General features: G+C 49.6%; 1 protein-coding gene across 3 annotated transcripts in view; it reads left to right on the plus strand.

Annotated features, from left to right (window-relative positions):
* Window positions 1–20,708, plus strand: part of LOC116943873 (uncharacterized) — a 146,328-nt gene that overhangs the window by 30,007 nt on the left and 95,613 nt on the right. The window contains exon 1 of one of the 3 annotated variants that reach the window (XM_032957155.2): window positions 1,989–5,133. The exons of 1 other annotated variant lie outside the window; for it this stretch is intronic. The gene's annotated coding sequence lies outside the window, so the exon portion shown is untranslated. Of the gene's footprint in view, window positions 1–1,988; window positions 5,134–20,708 lie in introns of those variants that run through there. One more of the 3 variants, XM_076068134.1, reaches the window with a different exon arrangement.

The following is a 20,708-nucleotide window of genomic DNA, read 5'->3' on the forward strand; positions in this document are numbered from 1 at the left end:
ATATTTTGTTTGACGTCAATTCAGTTCCCGAAGATGCTTCCCGGCACGCGCGGCGAAACGTCGGACTTCGTGCCGAACAGCACGCGCTGCAGACATCGGAGCGCTGCAGACATCAGAGCGCTACATTTGCCGAGAGCGTAAAAAAGCGGGGCGATGCATCGCCTCCTTCGCATATCTGTCACTTCACGTAAAAAAAATGTTAAGTGTTTTTTTTATTCGAAATTGGCATCGTTTGGGTTAGATCGTGTACGCATAATGTCTATTCTTTACCTATAACCCTCCACCACCTGACAGAGCCAATCAAATCAAGTTGTCACGTCGGCACATACGGCAATCGACTTGGGTTTTTCAGCGAACTGGAATGTTGAAAGTCAAGCAAACATTTTACACTTTTATTCAATGCATACAATTGTGTGTCAACTCTTCCGCTACGCAAATTACATTAATCGCCTTCAATCCAGCCTCGTGAAGGCTTCTTTAGACCATTTCTGTTTATACAACGCACCTCCGATAAGCACGGTTGGCTAGATATGGTGCGAAAGAAGTTTAACATACATGCAATGTGCAGTCATGAATATTATTTTAAATATGGGATCATGTAAGTATATAATTTGAACTTCTTTCCCACCGTACATAGCCAACCGCGCTATGAGCACTGTATGTTACTTGCATACACGGAAACCTTAGCTTAGCAACTTATGTAACGGGAGTCTCAAACTTGCACTTTGCAGCAGACACAACAGAATAAATTAATTTGAGCAAGTTCTGTAAAACGATGGGAAACTCATCAGACTGAAACTCGTATGTGTGTAGGCTATCCCGAAATCAGCTTTGCTGTGATTAGCAGACACGGCAGTAAATATATAAATGTGTCGTGAAACCCGCCACCACCCGACACAGCCGATTAGTAAGGTCTGTCACGTAAACATAACGTGCCAATTCGTTACTCGCACAGCACACCGGTGTGTTGGAGAGTAAATACACAACACTTTAGTACAGCACATTTATATTTACGCCATCTAACCATTAAAAAAAGCTGTATTGTGGATGATCTTGGTCGCGAAAGCCTACTAGGTGTTAAACAGACACGGCAGTGTAAATAATAACCTTTGGTTGGCTGGTGACGGGAGTTAAACTGTCCAATAGGAGTCTTATAATACTACATTATAACTTCTCGCTGTATGATTTATGAATCGCATCTGTCTCGACCTCTTGAGTTTCATGAATGCAAACTATGTAATATTGGAGTGCTGCGCACTTGCCAGAACGTCTCTAAAAATGCAGTCGTGAATGAAACAAATCGATCAACAAGATGCGAAGTAATAATAACACAGTGACAATCTTCACCCCTTTATAAATCCACTGCTGAATGAATGCTTCTCAAAGCCGTGTCCATTGCAGGAGGTCGTTTGACCGTGCTTCGTAGCGATGCTCAGTGTGGGTCGGCGCAGGAGGGGGGGCAGGACCGGGTTGGTTTGGCTTTCACTCGCCACCGATATCAGCTGCTGCGAGGGATCGAACTCAGCTCACCGGCTTAGTGACGCAGTGCGCAACGCTGTACCACCACTCCAGCCCTGGCTTAGTGGCGCAGTGCGCAACGCTGTACCACCACTCCACCCCTGGCTTAGTAGCACAGTGCGCAACGCTGTACCACCACTCCACCCCTGGCTTAGTAGCACAGTGCGCAACGCTGTACCACCACTCCACCCCTGGATTAGTGGCACAGTGCTCAGCGCCGTTCCACCACTCCACCCCTGGATTAGTGGCACAGTGCTCAGCGCTGTACCACCACTCTACCCCTGGCTTAGTGACGCAGTGCTCAGCGCTGTACCACCACTCCACCCCTTGCTTAGTGGCGCAGTGCGCAACGCTGTACCACCACTCCACCCCTTGCTTAGTGGCGCAGTGCGCAACACTGTACCACCACTCCACCCCTGGCTTAGTGGGACAGTGCTCAGCGCCGTGCCACTATTTCGCATCTGTATCTCTTTTTCACGTCACGTGCGTACAGTTTTGGGTGTACCCTCTCATCCTAATTACAACGTCGGCAAGTTATCTGCAAATGACGTGCGTGCATTTAAAATTATTCCTCTCTGCGCGCACAATTCGATGCATGTCTCTCGAACATAAGAACCGATTTTCATCGACATGCATCGATGCATCCCTTACATCCGTGCTTCATTATCACGCAGTGTCAAGCGGGTGTCATTTTAACACATCGTCAGGAACACGACAGTGCGCAAACGTGCTCTTCATGAACCAGGCGGCCCGGCCAGATTTGCGCGAAAGTGTGTTCATTTTTGTTATAATACTTCTGTTATCCGTTTCTTCAGCAGCTTATCCCGGCAGACGATGGGCTCCTCGCAATCTCTGCTCTGAGATCGACGCCTGGCTTATCAGGTGTGGGTAGAATCCGCCAGACGCGGCTGAGAAATAACGCGTGCTACGCGGTTCTCATCATTTCAAGGAATAAAAAAAAACCCCAACCTGTTTGAGTCTAATCTTAGAAAGGCGAGCTAAAAATTACCGCCGGGCCCTTTCGTTCTCAACTCGAGTCCACTCCGCTCCGCTTCTAATTTCCAAATAAAGCCACACGCGTTCGGCGCGTTGGCAGGAGAACGTTGGCAGGAGAACGCCGTGCGGAGGAGGTTGGCCGCGTCCCCGGCGTTCCAACGTTCGCGATGATTTACGTGAAGCGACGCTCGTGCGGACTACTTTTATATGAGGAGCGGGGCAACTTTGGTGGCTCAGAAGCACCAGGCTTGTGTCTATGACGCATGCTGGAGCCGGCACTATTTTTTGACCCCGCGGTGGCTAGGAGATGTTAACCACCTCGCCCGGTGTACAGGAGGTCGTGAGTTCGATCCCGACCCTGACGCCTGCTGCTGGATATTTGAAGTTTGCATCTCTCTCTCTCTCCCAGTGGTCACGTGGATTTTTCTCTTGAGGCCTCCTGCCTCCATATTGAGAAACATGCTTTGAGAGTATTTGGCTGCTATCAATTTCCACGTGATAAGCCACGTCGTCGAGGTATAATTTGTGGCCAGGTCGCTTCTAAAAAAAAGAGCAGTATAGCCCAAACATTTTTTTAACAGCAGTCCTGGACTAAAATCCTGCGATTTCTGATTTCTGCTGAGATTGAAAAAGAACAGGTTTTCCCGTACCCCAAGTTCGGAGTCAGAACTGGCTGCTCAGAAAACCCACCGTGACAAAACTGATGTTGCTCATTTCTGAAATGTCGCATGACGAGAACCATTTACTGTTTCCGCAGCTGCAGAGATCAGTACAGGCGGTGTGCGGAATGGTGGCGCAGCGGTACGCGCACTATGCTACGAACCCACGGGTGACCTGAGTCTGATTTATGGCCGTGCCTAACATCAGTGGCGAGTGTCGCCTGAGCTGGTTCTGGGCTGTCTCCTTCAGCAACGTGCATTGATCGGTGTGGTGAAGTTTGGTCAAACAACCCCCCCCCCCTCCCAATGGCCGACATGGCGTGCAGGTGCTGTCATCCAGCAGCGGATTTGCAAGGGGATGAAAGTTATAATCGTAAAGACAGAAGGAAGACAACGCCTGGGTTGATATCGGCTTGTCGTTTCAAATCGAGATGTTTTAACTGCCTAGACGTTTCAGAAAATACTAAACAGAGTTGCTTCAGTGTAACTTAATATGTATACATTATTCGTTTACTTACTTATATTATAAAATATAGACTCGGGTTTTGCGTCGAACTCGGACCCATATCTAACAGAGGAGGTCGTTGCCGATCAACATCTGGGCAGTTCACCAGCTTTGTTTTCAAGGAGGCCTGACTGCTGATGAGACACCGAGCAGTCGGAACCGGTGCCGAATGTTGCTTGTGTTGCTGCCGAAATGTTGCAGTCTCAGAAGGGTCGTGTGGCTGACGGAATGTGTAAAACACAAACGAAACAAGAAGTTTATTATGCGAGTAAATAACCCATTGAACTACTCGGCTCTTTTTCAAGGGCGTGGAAGGATACATGCTGGTGTAGAGATGTGGGGTGTTACAGTCTGCTTTTGTATTTATGTTTACTCATCACAAGATGATCAACAACAACAGCCATTCGCCACCAAGTGGCGATGACGTCTCCGTGGCGCTTGTGCCAGGCCAGGTGCATGCATCACAGCTGTCAACCCATACGGTTTACCCCGTATTCTTGTGCAGGGAAATTCAGTTTTCAGGTCCATACGGCGTGCAGCCGTTTAGATACGGGCAATATTTTTTGCCTATTTGTGTTTAGTTTGTGTTTAGCATAGTAGTGTAGTATAGTAGTATACTATAGTAGCGTGATGGGACTTTGTAGGATTACGGTTGCGATGTATAAGGGGCACGGGGTGACCAATAAGGTGTGAATTTGTCTATAACAAGGTAGGGCACTGATAAGGGGTTGACAGGTATGATAGTGTAGTGGTATAGTAGTATACTATAGTAGCCTGATGGGACTTTGTAGGATGAACGTTGAGATGTATAAGGGGCACGGGCTGACCAACAATGTGTGAATTTGTCTGTAACGAGGTTGGGGCACTGATTCGGGGCTTCCAGGTATGATGCACTTCGAGGCCCAATCGGGGAAGTGCCGAGGGGGACCGCCTCCGCTCAGACATCCGCCTCTGCCCTCTAGTGGCAATCTCCCTCCAACGCGCCCGCTTCGAGCAAGGCATGGAAGAGGAGGGGGTGGTGCACGTTGCCTGCATCCCCCGCCCGCCTCTCGCTCTCTCTCAGCAGCCTCGCCAATGGGACGGCAGAAAGCGCCACCACCCCAACGCTCTTGAAACAGCGAGCGGGATGGTCCGGGCTGCGAAGGGAGTGGTGTGGAGGAGGGAGAGAGTCTGGCGGCGGTGGTGATGATGATGAAGCCACCACCCCCACCACAGGTTACCGCCCAGTTAGTCAACTTGGGTTGTGATCAGAGAGGTGGGTGAGGAGGAGGAGGACACACACAGAGAGAGAGAAACTGTGAAGGCTAAACGGGGAAGTTCTGTAGGAGGCGTGTCATCGCTGAGAGTGAAGTGAGTGCGGGGCAGAGTTTATTTTTTTTGCTGCTGCTGCTGTTGTTAACTTCGATCGCTGCTACGCCGCTGTTGCAGTCGGCTCGCGTGGATTTTAAGTCCGAGGTAAGTGCGCACCCCCCAGCCGCACGCCCCACCGCAGAGTCGCGTGGCTCGGGATTGACTCGGGTGAAGGTGACACCACACAGCTCGTGGCCGGCTCTCCTCCGTCTGCTCGCCTGTGGCGGCTGCACGTGCACGAGGAGCCTTAACGCCCCAAACACAATTGTCGAGGGTTTACCGACTCCGAGCCACGGCGACGAAATCCGCCCCCCCCCCCCCCCCCCCACGTGTTGGACGGTGTTGCTATACCCCCTGGTCGGGTGTGAACAGCGGGTTTGCTGTGAGCACCACAGCGCGTGTTCACCTTGGCCACGTTGTGCACTGCCTGGAGCCTGTCTTGAATGCGTCCCTGCGAGCCTACGAGTCGCTGTGTGTCAGAGTCTCTACGTCTCTATGGGTCTCTCAATGAGTGTGCATCTATGTATGTCCATGGATCTCTGAGTCTATATCTCTGAGTGTCTATGCGTCTATGTACTGAGTGCATCTCTAGGAGTCTCTATGTATCTGAGTTTATGTACCACCTGAGTGAATCTCTGAGTCTCTGTATCTGAAGTTTACGTACCAACTGAAGTGTGTATCTCTACGAGTCGCTGGTTTACCAAGTTTACCCTGCGCCCCGTGGTTGGTGAGACACGGGGGGGGGGGAGTGAGGGAGTTTGTGTGCTCACAACCACCCGTGCCCCGGGGCTCTGCCGTTGCACTCACTCCACTCACTGTTGCCAAGTCGTTCAACTCATTAATACACATACGACGCCGCTTGTATGCTTCGTGGGGGTTGTGATTTCGTTTAAAAAAAAACGTTTACCCCAACCCCTTGCGTATGCTCCTCGCTGTCAAAGTACACTGTTTGGTATCTTGTATTTACAATTCACGGACCAGCAAGCCATCATAGGATCCGTGCCCCAACCATTCAAACTACTCAATCTACACCGGTGGTTCTTTAACCTTGAGCGCATCATTCAAACCCCTTTGCGTCTGAATCGTTAAAACGTGTTATTTTTTTACAATGTTTAATCAGCACACAGGGTTCTAAACTCACGTACCCGTGCTTAATTTGCGTTCTCGATTATTTCCCTTTTGAAACATGATTTGGCCATGAGAATAGGTTTTCCCCTTTTCCCCAAAAGGCGTCTTTTGGCGTCCTCTGGTCTAACATCGTTTTGAGACGAGGCTTCAAAGAAAGCTGTCGCTGGTGTGGACCAATCAGTTTCAAAGACAATGCATCATATTATCAGAGTGTGTTTTTTGTTTGCATTCCGACCACAAGTATTGTGGTTAATGCAGACATGATTCCTTGTAAAAGGTTTCAGTTTGGTGCTTTAACATCTTAACACAGCTGTTTTCTTGCCAGAAAAAGGGGGAAATCTATTCTCATATTTTGGTACTGGCGAAGGAAGTCCCATGATGATTTGGTCGTGTCTCGCAAACCTCCCCCCCCCCCCGCCACCAGAAAGGGCATCTCGCACCCCCAGGGGGTAGGGAGATGCACCCCCAGGGGGTAGGGAGATGCACCCCCGGGGGTAGGGAGATGCACCCCCAGGGGGTAGGGAGATGCACCCCCAGGGGGTGCGAGATGCACCCCCAGGGGGTAGGGAGATGCACCCCCAGGGGGTAGGGAGATGCACCCCCAGGGGTAGGGAGATGCACCCCCAGGGGGTAGGGAGATGCACCCCCAGGGGTAGGGAGATGCACCCCCAGGGGTAGGGAGATGCACCCCCGGGGGTAGGGAGATGCACCCCCAGGGGGTAGGGAGATGCACCCCCAGGGGTAGGGAGATGCACCCCCAGGGGGTAGGGAGATGCACCCCCAGGGGGTAGGGAGATGCACCCCCAGGGGTAGGGAGATGCACCCCCAGGGGTAGGGAGATGCACCCCCTGGGGGTAGGGAGATGCACCCCCAGGGGGTAGGGAGATGCACCCCCAGGGGGTGCGAGATGCACCCCCAGGGGGTAGGGAGATGCTCCCCCAGGGGTAGGGAGATGCACCCCCAGGGGTAGGGAGATGCACCCCCTGGGGGTAGCGAGATGCACCCCCAGGGGGTAGGGAGATGCACCCCCTGGGGGTAGCGAGATGCACCCCCTGGGGGTGCGAGATGCACCCCCTGGGGGTAGGGAGATGCACCCCCAGGGGGTGCGAGATGCACCCCCAGGGGGTAGGGAGATGCACCCCCAGGGGGTAGGGAGATGCACCCCCTGGGGGGTAGGGAGATGCACCCCCAGGTTAAGAACCCAATCACTGCCTCCGAGACGTTCGAAGAGCGCTCGTTTAGCGTCACGTCGTGACTGAAGCAAGCTGCGCGGCGCGAGCACTGAAGAAGAAGGGGTCCGTCGCGCCGAAACGTCGTCCGTCATGTGTGCTCGTTTATTTTTAATTCACTTGTAAAAGCTCCAGAGTTCCTGGCGAGATTGCGTTGAGATTCGGTGCTCTTTGCTTTCGCCACTACTGCCATCATCACCACCACCACCGAGTTCTATATTTGTTTAATATTTGTTTCATACTGCAAATGTTTTCTTTGTTTATCAACACACAGCGTTGTTTGGCTTATGAGATCATTTGTCTATTACAGTGGTAGGATCCATCGCTTCGTTACGAGAGCTTGGCGTGTGTGTGTGTGCTTTTCAAAAAGTGTCCTTGTAGTGTTTTTTTTACAGGGGGGGGGGGGGCTGGGGGTGGACTGCGTTCTGTACGATACGTGGGGTTTAGACCGCAGTACTGAATGTACCGTTGTACAGTAATTGGTATTCTTTAATTGTGGTTCAATAATGATTGATATTTGGGAAGGTTTCCATACAGTTTTTTGCTGCACACTGTTAGGCACGTGTGTGTGTGTGGTTTAGTAGAACATTGCTCGTGCATTATATATATTAAGTCAAGTGTATGTACACTTTGAAATTCGCGGTCAGCATACAGGTTCACGTTGTACGCCACTGCGTTGGGGGAGCGGTGGCGCAGTGGTTAGCGCACTGTTGCCGTGAACCACGAGGAGTTGGGTTCCCGGGACACGGCCCGCATCAGTGGCGAGTGATATCTGAAGAGGGTCTGCACCCCAACAAAAACAAAGATCCCCCGTGTAGCCTTCTCAGACTGTTGGGGCAAGTGCTGTTAGCGAGTAGCGCACCGATGAAGGCCGGCACGGCCCAGGAGAGGTGGCTGGGGGGTGGTGGCTAGCACCACGCCCGACCGCCTTTGTCTCCACAGTTCTAGCGATGTTTACTACACACCGCACCGGGTACTCATTTGACGCTGAGTAAACATAGGGGGAGGCCCATGACCGGTTCACATAATCGTCACCGGTGGTGGCCATGAGCGGGAATCTAACTCGGGTTGACCACCCCCGCCCTTTACCCCTCCTACCCCTCCCTCGCCAACCTGTACTGACCGGTATGGTGAAGTATGGTAAAAAAAAAATCACCACGGGCGACATGGCGTGCGGAGGCCATTACAGTAATTATGATTTCCAACTTCATCTACTTCAATACATTATTCATTGTATTCGTGTCCTTACTGGCTGCGAACTCTTAAATAGACGCTCATCACTCAATATTCACTCCAGTGCCAAACGGACACCAATCATTCTCTGCTGCCCCTTTTGCCCACTTTTGCATTGCAGTCACCCATTACGATGCAACGCCCGAGTTGGAGATGGAGTAATGAAATCAGCTGGTGTTCAGTCGCTAGGTGGGTTACTATTACATGGTAGGGAAGGCCTTCATCCAGCTGTGGATTGATCGTGCATAATGATGATGAAGATGATGGCGATATTCTACCCAGGATTGTACAGGTGCCACGGTGGCGAGATGTTAACTTCGTCGCCCTGGTATACAGGAGGGTTCGTGAGTTCGACCCTGATGCCTGGTGTATATTTGGAGTTTGCATGTTCTCCCCGTGGTCGTGTGGATTTTTTTTCTCCGGGTTCTCGGGGTTTTCCCCTCCACACTTAGAATCAACGTGCGTTGAGAGTACGGTATTCGGCTGCTGTAAATGTCCACGTGATGATAAGCCACTTCGTTGAGCGATCCTTTGTGGCCCGGTCGCTTCTGAAAAAGTGCTGCGTAGCTCAAGTGGGGCCTTGGTAAAATAAAACAACTTTAGATTTATTTATTTTATCATGGGGAACTATGGGACACGCGGTGATTAGGACAGTTCACTTCATTGCCAGCAACGTGGGTTCCATTCTAAGCCGTGTGAGCAAGATTGTTATTTTAATTTTCGCTTAAACCTCCCCACGGCCGTCTCGGCCTAAACTTAGTGTCCAATCTGGTGCAATGTCAACATTAGCACTGGAGAGACAAAGGTGGATGGGCATACACCGCCGCCTGTTAATAACACTCCACCCCCAACCATCGTGTGCCACGCCGGTATTAATAGTAATTATATGTGCTCTCTCAGTTTCATTTGCCCAGGCTAAAAGGGGAATATTACCATATTCGTAAAAAGCTCCCAGAGCAAATTGACGCGCAGTAATGTTACGGCATCTGTGTGTGTGTGTGCGCGCACCGCGCAAAACGTAGCTTTGAACAAAGCAACAGGTCGTAATCATTGGGATGCCGTACCCAGTTTCACATTCGCTCCGGTTATAGTTCTGGCAAGTAGTACCCTTAAGTCGCTCAGATTGCGTTTCGGTGATACTCAAATAGCTCCGGCAAAGTGATTCGGGTAGGGCTGGCGGGACTGCATGGCGACCACCGAAGCCAGCCTGAGGCATAGCCGACAGGTCAGTTGTGCGCTGAGCTGCCCAGAAATGTGTGCAGGCAAGTTGCCAAAGCGTCTACTGCAACGTGGAAGTGTGGCGTTGTCTCTTGAGCCAGCGCCACTGTTAGCATGGATGTGACGCTCTTACCCGCCCCGACTGGACATAGTTTAACAAGAGCTTCGTAGCTCATCGGATTCCTCCGGTGGAAATAAAGATTATGATTCGGTATGTTGAACTTCTTTCGCACCGTTCGTAGCACAGCCGCGTGCGTTGTGAAATCATACATTTCGCATTTGACAATAACCGTAGCAGCAACATCAGCCGCAGTGCCAGTGGTGTACAGCAGAAAGCAAACAGATTGCTTTCGGGGGAATGAGGGACGGCATTTGGTGAAGAAGGTCAAAGCAGGGGATGCCGAGAAGAGGGAAATCTGAACACCACGGAGAACGACTCCGTTACGGGTGGCTACTGTGGAACATTTTCACCTTGTTGGGTTCTGCCATGCTTGTCAAATGAGGGACTTTAAATCGAATTTTACGGTCGCATCTCATTGCGTGCTCTTAGGGCTGTCATCATTTCACGCCCCCCCCCCCCCCCCCCAGAGATTCAACGAATTGTCTACGATTCAGGATGGTGATCCATTTCAAGAATCAGTTCTTTATGCAACGCGTGGCATTTCTAGTGAATGATAGCGGTCCCTCTTGGCTGTAGGGGGTGGATGGGGGGGGGGTCACACGACCCCATTACGCACGGTGTATGTGAATCAAATGTGATCTATCGACCCGTGCCAACATTTCGACGCATGAATCGCAAGTCCTGGGAATCGAAATCGGACGAATCCATCCTTCGGCAAAAACATAAAAAAAACCGTGGCGTGGCCCGATGAGGGAGCAATTGTTGACGTGTTTGTGCGTGTAAGCGGCAGAAGATTCCCTGGGTTTGATCTTCCACAAAAGCTCACGGTCCAACATAAACCGCATCCACTGGCAGATGCCAGGGTTTCCCCAAATGGGGAAATTAAAAACTCTCCAGTAGCGTGCGACTGTGGTCATCCAGAGCAGACACCGTACCCAGCGTTCAACGATGCATTGCTCTGACCCACGAATACGAGGAAGGAGACATCACGGGCGGTGATGCACTCCGTTGCTTCTGACGCGGTTGTCTGGCCAGACGCCACCTACATTCTGAAATTGTAGTCGTTGCTTTGCATCTACATCAGCCATACGAAATAATAAGAAGAAGCGGCAGTACTTTTTTTTACAGGAGTGGCTCGGTGTTTACATCGTTTAATTGCCGTTTCAGCACAGACGTTTGAAACGAAGCTGCCACACCCTGTGTGTGTCGGTGACTGCAGCGCTAGCAGTGACTTGTCGTGGCATGGATAGCCTCCCGTGATGACATCAACGCTGTTAGTGCAGTACAGTGCTTGTACATACCGTGCAGCGCAAATCCCTTTTCATTTTGATTCAAAGCTGAGCCTCTGTTACAACAAAGCCCCCCCCCTCCCCTACCCAAGCGTCACATCGGCTAGTGAGCTATGAATTATTTCACAAGTCTCTACCAGCCGCCCGTCAAGGGTCTATTTTATATCTCCCGAGACACGATTGGCTCTGCTTGTGTTCAAATCAGTGAGCTGCACTCAACTACATGCTCAGCTGCCAAATGGGTTCTCTAAATTTGGCTTGGAAAATATATCCACCAAACTGAATTTCAACAACTTAACCTCAAAATGTGAAGTTTACAGGGATTTTATGCACCGATTTGTCATCGGGCTGAGACCATAAAACTCACTGTGAATGTTAATTTGTATTTGGCGATGGTGAGGAACCCAAAACGCGAGAACCCACAATATCAACGTTTGTGGCTGGGTTATGGCATTACTCCGTGGGGCATGGTGGAGCTGCTTTGAGCCTCAGCACAGAGCCACCTCCAGGCCAACGCTTTTTCCGTTGGCCTTTAATTAAATGCCGGACTGGATAAGCAAGTGAGCGGGTGCTGGAAGAGTACAACGCCTGTTTTTTTTATGAGTCACCTGATTCAGTCCTGGATGGGGTTGGGCCCACAGAGTAACGCTTGAGAATTAAAATTAATCTCGGTACCGAGACACACGACGCCTCATCATGATGTAGCGATCATCCGTTCCTGGCTGGGTTGTTAATAGGTGCGCGCGCGCACATCCGTTCTCACGGATGCGCGCCATAGGGTGGTTAATCCCACCGTGTGGGCCCCCCCACCCCCTCAAACCCAGCATGGGGCCCCCCGAAGCGCGGGGCCCAAGGCGGTCGCCTCGATTCGCCGTGCCCTCGGGGGACGTGTCTGACTTATTGCCTTATTATGTTGTGCGACTTGTGACATGATTTAGGAGACGCTTTGACTTTCTAGATTAATCATTAATTGCACAACGGCTAGGAATGCGTTGACAGGGTCACGTGATAGACGAGTTAAAAGATACGCAACAGTGCGTGACAGATTAACGATACGTATGCTGCTACCGGTAAGTCGATACGGTTATTTCATAGGTAAGTAAAGAATATATATATTATACACGGTGTTTACGTGTCGTACAAAGGTGCGATCGAATGCCCGGGTGTCTTCGTCTCTGTGGCCACACACACCACTCTCACTCCCTTTGTGCGATGGAGCGTTTCTAGATTTAAGGCCGCTTGTGTTGTGGCCGAAACGTCGTGATTATTGTTGTTTTATTATTTACCTACGTGACTTTACCGAATAGAACCAAAGACGATGGAGCGTTCTCAGCCTCCTCAGTTGGCACTCGCCAACAAACAACACCCTCCCCCCCCATCAGGCCTCCAGCGTGTCGCGAACGACGACGGCCCGATCCGAGAATTCGTCATTCGACGGCGGTCCAAAAGAAATCCACGCGGCAGCTCCCGAAGCAGTCAGTCGGAATCGATGTCAGATCTCGACATCAATCTGTTGCAATCCCACAGAATGCCATACGAAAGAAGAATAAGAAGACTCCATAGGCTGGGCGGGAAGGCGGTGGGGGGGGGAGCTGTCATCACCTTTGTTATTTCTTAGCCAAATTGACGGCATGTGCCGTTCTCGACGGCAACAATTCCCCCGAGGTGGGTGGGTGGGTGGGGGGGGGTGCGCGAACGAAGCTTTTCGAAGAATGCGGCGGCCTCGCCGCCGTAGTTCACCACCCCGAGGGCGCAGTGCAAGCCGCACCACGCCGGCGTGGCCAGGATTGTCCAACATCCACCCCCTCATTGTCAAGAGAGAGAGCGAGCGAGCGCTGGCCAGAATCCGGGGAGCCGGGCTGTAGCAGCTCGTGAACAAGCCCTGTCTGGCCCCCCGTCCCGCAGTCCAACTGTTCTGTGTGTGTTGCGTGGCATGTGTGTGTGTTGTGTTTGTGTGGTGTGTGTGTTGCGTGTGTGTTGCGTGTGTGTGTTGTGTGGCGCGTCACGCAGTCAACATCTCGCGGTTGGCTTAGGAGATGTTGACTGACTCGGCTGGTATGCAGGAGGTCCGTGGGTTTGATCCCGACCCCTAACGCGTGCCGTATATTTGAAGTTTGCGCGGCGTGTGTGTGTGTCTCCTTGCTCACGTAGATTTTTCTCTCCGGGTCCCTCGGGGGTTTTTCCCCCCCTCCGCGGTGTAGAATTGAACGTGCTTGTCAAGTGTTTGGCCGCTATGCATTTCCACGTGATGATAAGCCACTTCGTTGAGCTGTCATTGTGATAGCCAGGTCGCTTCTGAAAAAAAGAGCTATATAGCTGAGTGGGCTGATAAAATAAACAAAATAGTTTAGTTTGAGTTTCGCAGTCGGAGAGTCTCCCCGCTGGAACGAGCGTTTATGCAATGGTTATCATCTCCGGCCCTCAGATAAGCGGTGTAAATTACACGCTTTTGTGGCGAGGGCAGTCTTTCCTTGGGATTGATAAGCGGACAATACCGCCTCTTTCACGTATCCATCAATGCAAAGTGTCGTTTTTTTTCTTTTTTACACATCTCATCAACCAAACACAGCCTTCTGGGATGTGCATAATTTCAGCAGCATTGGTTCAATGCAAGCAAACTCTGGACCGGTTTTCACAACGTTCAGTGTCTCATCGGCAGAGCCAGGCTTGCCTTGGCTGGCGTACTGCCAGATGTGGGCACCAGTTTGACACAACTATATCACACGTGATGATTAGTGTCGTCGAAAATGTGTGTAACAACGTTCATAGATAAACAGACAATGCGCCTCTTTCGCATAACCCGTCCCAGCAGCGGACGTCATGTGGGTGGTCGCTATTGTACTTGTCCCAAAATGGTACGCATTTTATTGACCCTCCCCCAACCCCCGGACCCGGAGGGATGATGGGCCGAGTTGACTCCCTGACTCCACAATAACTTTCAATCTGCGAGTCGGGTGTCCCAACCGCAGTGCCACCTGTCGTGAGCGCGTGCCGTGTTCATTTCACGGCGTTTTGTAAATCCCAACAATGCAGGGGCCTCTTGAAAAGCGGTGTTGAGACTCGGCGAGGATCTGCTGAAATAATAAAAGCCAATGGTAGAAAGCCACGAATTCAAGCACTGCCTTGTGACAAAATAACAGGTTTTTTTTAATTGAGTTATGTTTGTGCACAGCAATATTGTGCCATGTGATGTGATGGTGATACTGTATACTCTACTCATCTGTAAACTGAGGTTAAAATGTGTTATTGTTATTCACTCTAACGTTGGAATGTGGAGTATTTCGACAAATCATTAGTGTACAGTCAGACGCTGACACGTCACGTATTGTGGTGGTTGGTCTCGTTTGCCAATTTTTCTTTGTCCCTGATGTTTGTAGTTTAGTTCGTTGTAAAAATCTTCTAGTCTTCACGTATACTCTGCACCTCCGATTAGCACGGTTGGCTATGTAAGGTGCGAAAGAGGTTCAACATAAGCGCACGTACTTGACACCACTTGTTCGTCACTCCAATTAAATAAACGCATTATTTCCCCCAGATGTATGGCGGTAAGCTCGCCGCAGCGGCAAAACGCGTGTGCCCCACGGCCAGAATGTTCTGCCTGGGTTCGATGCCCGACTCGGGCACCTTCCTGAGTGGAGTGTTGTATATTCTTCCCCCCACACCCCACCCTGCTCTGCACGTTCATCCCATAGCTAAAAGAAACAAACAAAAAACCCCATACGGTGTAATCGCATTGCCTGCAAATAACTCAAATGGGATTGTACACAAAGCAGCATCGCCTCCCCCCTCTACTCGGGAAACTTGACAGGACCCTCCCGAAAGAGAATCTTGAGACTCAGTGAGGCTTACCTGGTTAAAAGAGTGGAAGTATAATCGTTGTAAAAATCATGAGTGGGCATTAGGGTCTAATCACCGATTTAAAAGACGCGCGTACTGAACTAACCCCACAAGGCAGCGCCTGCACGTATCCCCTTCAAAGGCGTTGTCGCCATACAGATCGATGCGTGGCTATTTAAACCTTTGCCTGCCCAATAAACACACCAGCGAGAGTTTCAATTGGGCAGAGACCCGCACCTTGGAAAAAAATATAAGTAAATTATCGTTGCGTTGGTAATGAAAAGCATCGCGGTATTTTTTTAATGAGTACACGCTTTTATGTAACTCACTCTGTTGTTGTTGTCGTTGTTGTCGTCGTTGTTGTTGTATCCTCAAATTTTGTAACTCAATTTTAACCCACTTCCCAATGTGGTATCGACTGCAAACTTGGTATACTTATATCATACTGATGACAATACTATATTCTATCATAAAAATATTAAAAAAGATATATTTTTAAACATTATTTTTAATTTTTCTGTTGGCCAAATTTTTTCACACACACAAAAACCAGGCAATGGGCGACAAGTTAATCTGGTTCCATCGGTCACCATTCCTGTTGGGTCAAGTACAGTAATTGGCGAGCAGGCTGAGTGCTATAAAATGTGCTGCGTGCTTCCAATCCTGGGTCGATCTCACACAGTTGCGGGCAGGATGTGAACCCGGCTTCCCATTTTAAATGTAGGCTCACTATAATCGGTCTGGCTTGCGGTCAAAGATGACTCTCCTTGCCCACGCTGCGCGTCTCACCGTTCACAGCCCTGCGGAGGCAGCCGTGGGAATTTCGCATTCACACACGGCAGGGGCGAGGCCTCTGCATAGGACAACAACGCGCCGTTTGCTTCTCCCACAAAGTGGGACTAATTTTAAAAGGGGCCCTCAGAGGGATGATGATGATGATGGGGCAGAGTCAAATCCCAAGTGGGATTCCAACTCGTAGTAAACGGAGTGCGTGCCGCTCTCTCTCTACCGCTGAGCCACCTGGCTGGTGTGACTTAACTATATCGTGGTGGGGAGATGTTAATTATCTCGTCTGGTATACAGGAGATCGTGGGTTCGATCTCGATGCCTGCTGTATATTTGGAGTTTGCGTGTCTCTCTCTCTCTCTCCACGTGTTCGCGTGCATTTTTTCTCCGATCCCTCCGGGTTTTCGCCTCCACATTCAGAATCACCGACACACATTGAAGAGTATTTGGCTGCTATAAATCTCCACGTGATGGTAAGCCACTCCGCTGAGCTATCATTTGTGATAGCAAGGCCGCCTCTGAAAAAAAGAGCTATATAGCTCAGTGGGTAATTACCTGGTAAAGTAAAAAAAACAGTTTTAAGTAGTTTACACCATTGGGCGCACACACACACGCACTCACTCACGCCACCCCTAAGCTCCGGTTAACGGCTAAGTGGCAACCTTCGTCTTGTGGTTTGGGAAGGCGGTGGGGGATGGTGGCGCTTGTCCAAAAAAGCGTGGATGGATTTTTCCTGCGATTGTTGCCGACCTCGCGAGTTCCGCAGCAACGGTGGACGCACTCCGGCGGCGTGGGGCCTTACAACAACGGCGTGACCTCGGTAATAGCATCGGGACGATGTGGTGGCATGGCTCAGAGGTCGGAGCGCCAAAGGCAAAGGTGCCCCCCCCCCCACCACCGTGTAGCCTTTAACAGACGGTAGGGGCAAGTGCTGTTAGCGAGTAGCACCTACGAAGGCCGGCACGGCACACTAGGGGGTGGGTGGGTGGCCAGCACCACGCCCGGCCGCCAGTCGCGATGTCAACACACCTGCACCAGGTACTCATTTGAGGCTGAGTCGACCTAGGGGAGGCCCGGGACCGGTTCAGGTAATCGTCACTGATGGTATTAGTCTTGAGCGGGAATCGAACTCTGTTCCCCTGGTTCGTAGTGCAGCGCGCTACCGCCACCACCACCATCACCACCACAGGGATTCCCTGGGTTGGAATCGGGGTTTCGTTCGGCGGTGATTGAACCGGGTGATTTACATTTTTAGCGATGTTTTATGTTTTCAGCCGGGTCACCAATGATGGCTCACGCAAAAACAAACCGCTATCACTGAACGTATATATATATTTTTTAAGTTACAGTAAAACCTTGGATGGCGAGCATAATTCGTTCCGGAAACGTGTTTGTAATCCAAAGCACTCATATATCAAAGCACTCTTATATCAGTTGTGATCACGTGATGCTCGGCAGACAAAGCGTATAGTGAGGGAAAAAAGTATTTGATCCCCTGCTGATTTTGTACGCTTGCCCACTGACAAAGAAATGACCAGCCTATAATTTTAATGGTAGGTTTATTTGAACTTTGAGAGACAGAATAACAACAAAATCCAGAAATATGCATGTCAAAAATGTTATAAATTGATTTGCATTTTAATGAGGGAAATAAGTATTTGACCCCCTCTCAATCAGAAAGATTTCTGGCTCCCAGGTGTCTTTTATACAGGCAACGAGCTGAGATTAGGAGCACACTCTTAAAGGGAGTGCTCCTAATCTCAGATTGTTGCCTGTATAAAAGACACCTGTCCACAGAAGCAATCAATCAGTCAGATTCCAAACTCTCCACCATGGCCAAGACCAAAGAGCTCTCCAAGGATGTCAGTGACAAGATTGTAGACCTACACAAGGCTGGAATGGGCTACAAGACCATTGACAAGCAGCTTGGTGAGAAGGTGATAACAGTTGGTGCAATTATTCGCAAATGGAAGAAACACAAAAGAACTGTCAATCTCCCTCGGCCTGGGGTTCCATGCAAGATCTCACCTCGTGGAGTTGCAATGATCATGAGAACAGTGAGGAATCAGCCCAGAACTACACGGGAGGATCTTGTCAATGATCTCAAGGCAGCTGGGACCATAGCCACCAAGAAAACATTTGTTAACACACTGCGCTGTGAAGGACTGAAATCCTGCAGCGCCCGCAAGGTCCCCCTGCTCAAGAAAGCACATATACATGCCCGTCTGAAGTTTGCCAATGAACATCTGAATGATTCAGAGGACAGCTGGGTGAAAGTGTTGTGGTCAGATGAGACCAAAATGGAGCTCTTTGGCATCAACTCAACTCGCCGTGTTTGGAGGAGGAGGAATGCTGCCTATGACCCCAAGAACACCATCCCCACTGTCTAACATGGAGGTGGAAACATTATGCTTTGGGGGTGTTTTTCTGCTTAGGGGACAGGACAACTTCACCGCATCAAAGGGATGATGGATGGGGCCATGTACCGTCAAATCTTGGGTGAGAACCTCCTTCCCTCAGCCAGGGCATTGAAAATGGGTCGTGAATGGGTATTCCAGCATGACAATGACCAAAAACACACGGCCAAGGCAACAAAGGAGTGGCTCAAGAAGAAGCACATGAAGGTCCTGGAGTGGCCTAGCAAATCTCCAGACCTTAATCCCATAGAAAATCTGTGGAGGGAGCTGAAGGTTCGAGTTGCCAAACGTCAGCCTCGAAACCTTAATGACTTGGAGAAGATCTGCAAAGAGGAGTGGGACAAAATCCCTCCTGAGACGTGTGCAAACCTGGTGGCCAACTACAAGAAACGTCTGACCTCTGTGATTGCCAACAAGGGTTTTGCCACCAAGTACTAAGTCATGTTTTGCAGAAGGGTCAAATTCTTATTTCCCTCATTAAAATGCAAATCAATTCATAACATTTTTGACATGCGTATTTCTGGATTTTCTTGTTATTCTGTCTCTCACTGTTCAAATAAACCTACCATTAAAATTATTGACTGATCATTTCTTTGTCAGTGGGCAAACGTACAAAATCAGCAGGGGATCAAATACTTTTTTCCCTCACTGTACGTACTACTCGTATTGCAAGACCTCGCTCATTGATCAAATTAATATATATTTAAAATTTTTGCTCGTCTTGCAAAAACACTCGCAGACCAAGGTTTTGCTGTACATTCATTTGGATGAATTCCAGCCCCTGAGAATTTTAAAAAATATCGAAAAAAACATTACCAAGTCACAACAGGGAATCACAATAAGTGAAAAAATACATTCAAATGGATAGGTCCTGCAGAGTCATGCATGCAGCGATTCTATTATTGTAACATGCATGCATACAATCCCATTATTGTCACGTTAACCTGACCATTAGTACTTTGAACGCCACAACAGAATGTAGTAGGAATGTTACGCAGATGTAATCAGGAAGATGAGGCTATCATGGGTGGGACAGTTGGTCCGAGACCAGGGGGGAGACCTCAAGGTAGATGGCGTGACAATGTAAGAGCGGACCTTGCAGGCCAGCTATTGTCTATGTAATTGTTAGATCTGGCAGAAGGAATCGACGGCTAGGCGTTGATTGTATCAGTCTAAACTGGTTGTGATTACTTCTAGTCTGGACTTTGAGGCGCCTAATGTTTTCGACCCATGCCTGGATGTGTTATTTTTTATTTGTTTCATGCTAAAGAGTCGTTATCTTCGCTGTGTAGGTTGTCGCTTGGATAATAATATCGTTTGCGCAATCGTCTCTGTTCTTGTTTCAGCCGGTAACCCAGCTCCACCTTTGACGAAGAGACAGCGAGTCTTTAAGTGGGTTCTCACCTGGTTGGAATAAGGCTCTGTGTCTGCCGGTCTGTTATTTCTGTCTGGATTGATGCGCCACAGTTCCGTGTGTGTGTGTTTCTGTCTTCCCTCCCCCATCCCATCACAAGGCAACCTCTCCCTCCCTTCACTCCCCGTCTTAAATCCCAAATGCAGAGTGCTTTTTGTGCGTGTTGTGAAGAGAGTCAAATTCTCCTTCCACTTGCAAAAAGCCACAGGGCCCACAAGGGATTGTCGGAATCCAAAGTCAGTCTGGCAAAGTATCACAACAAGTCACTTTGTAAGGTCAAATGTCATTTTTTTGGGGCCTTGTGTAAACTAAAAAAAACAACTGAAAACATTATTTTTATTTGACCAGCTAAGGCACACTGGGCTATACAGCTATTTTCCATAAGCGACCAGGCTATCACAAATGGTAGCTCAGCGAAGTTGCTTATCACGTGGAGATTTATAGCAGCCGAATACTCTAAATGCGTGTTGATTCTAAATGTGGAAGGAAAAACCGGGCCACCCGGAGAAAAACACACACGACCATGGGGAGAAAATGCACACTCCAAATATACAGCAGCAGCAGGCGTCAGGGTCGGGATCGGGATCGAACCCACGACTTCCTGTATACGAAGCGAGATAGTTAACATATCGCCACCATGGCACACAAACCACAATGTGAGAATGTTACATGTGTGCGTGTGTCCAACTTTGCTGTGCGGTCTGTGCATTGATTTGTATTTGTGTCTATCTCTTTTTCACTCTGTCATTGCCTCTCAGTCTCTCTGTCGTCTGTTTTCAACCCTTACTTTGCTTCTGCGTGCCTCTGCCGTTCCTTCACTGTGGCCTCTACTCTGTCAGAGAAGTTCAGCGTATATATGTACGTACAATTCTGTCTTTGTGTGCTTGTCACTGCCTCTCTCTGTCTGCTAGTTTGTCTCACCTGCTATTCACTCTTAAAGTCTGTCTCTGTGTGTGTCTGGTGTGTCCACTCTCTACCCTCTCATCCCCCAGCCCCACGCATATTATT

Source organism: Petromyzon marinus, chromosome 19, assembly GCF_048934315.1.
Source record: "Petromyzon marinus isolate PM22_M1 ecotype Great Lakes invasive population chromosome 19, UKy_Petmar_22M1.pri1.0, whole genome shotgun sequence".
Classification (NCBI taxonomy): Eukaryota; Metazoa; Chordata; class Hyperoartia; order Petromyzontiformes; family Petromyzontidae; genus Petromyzon; species Petromyzon marinus.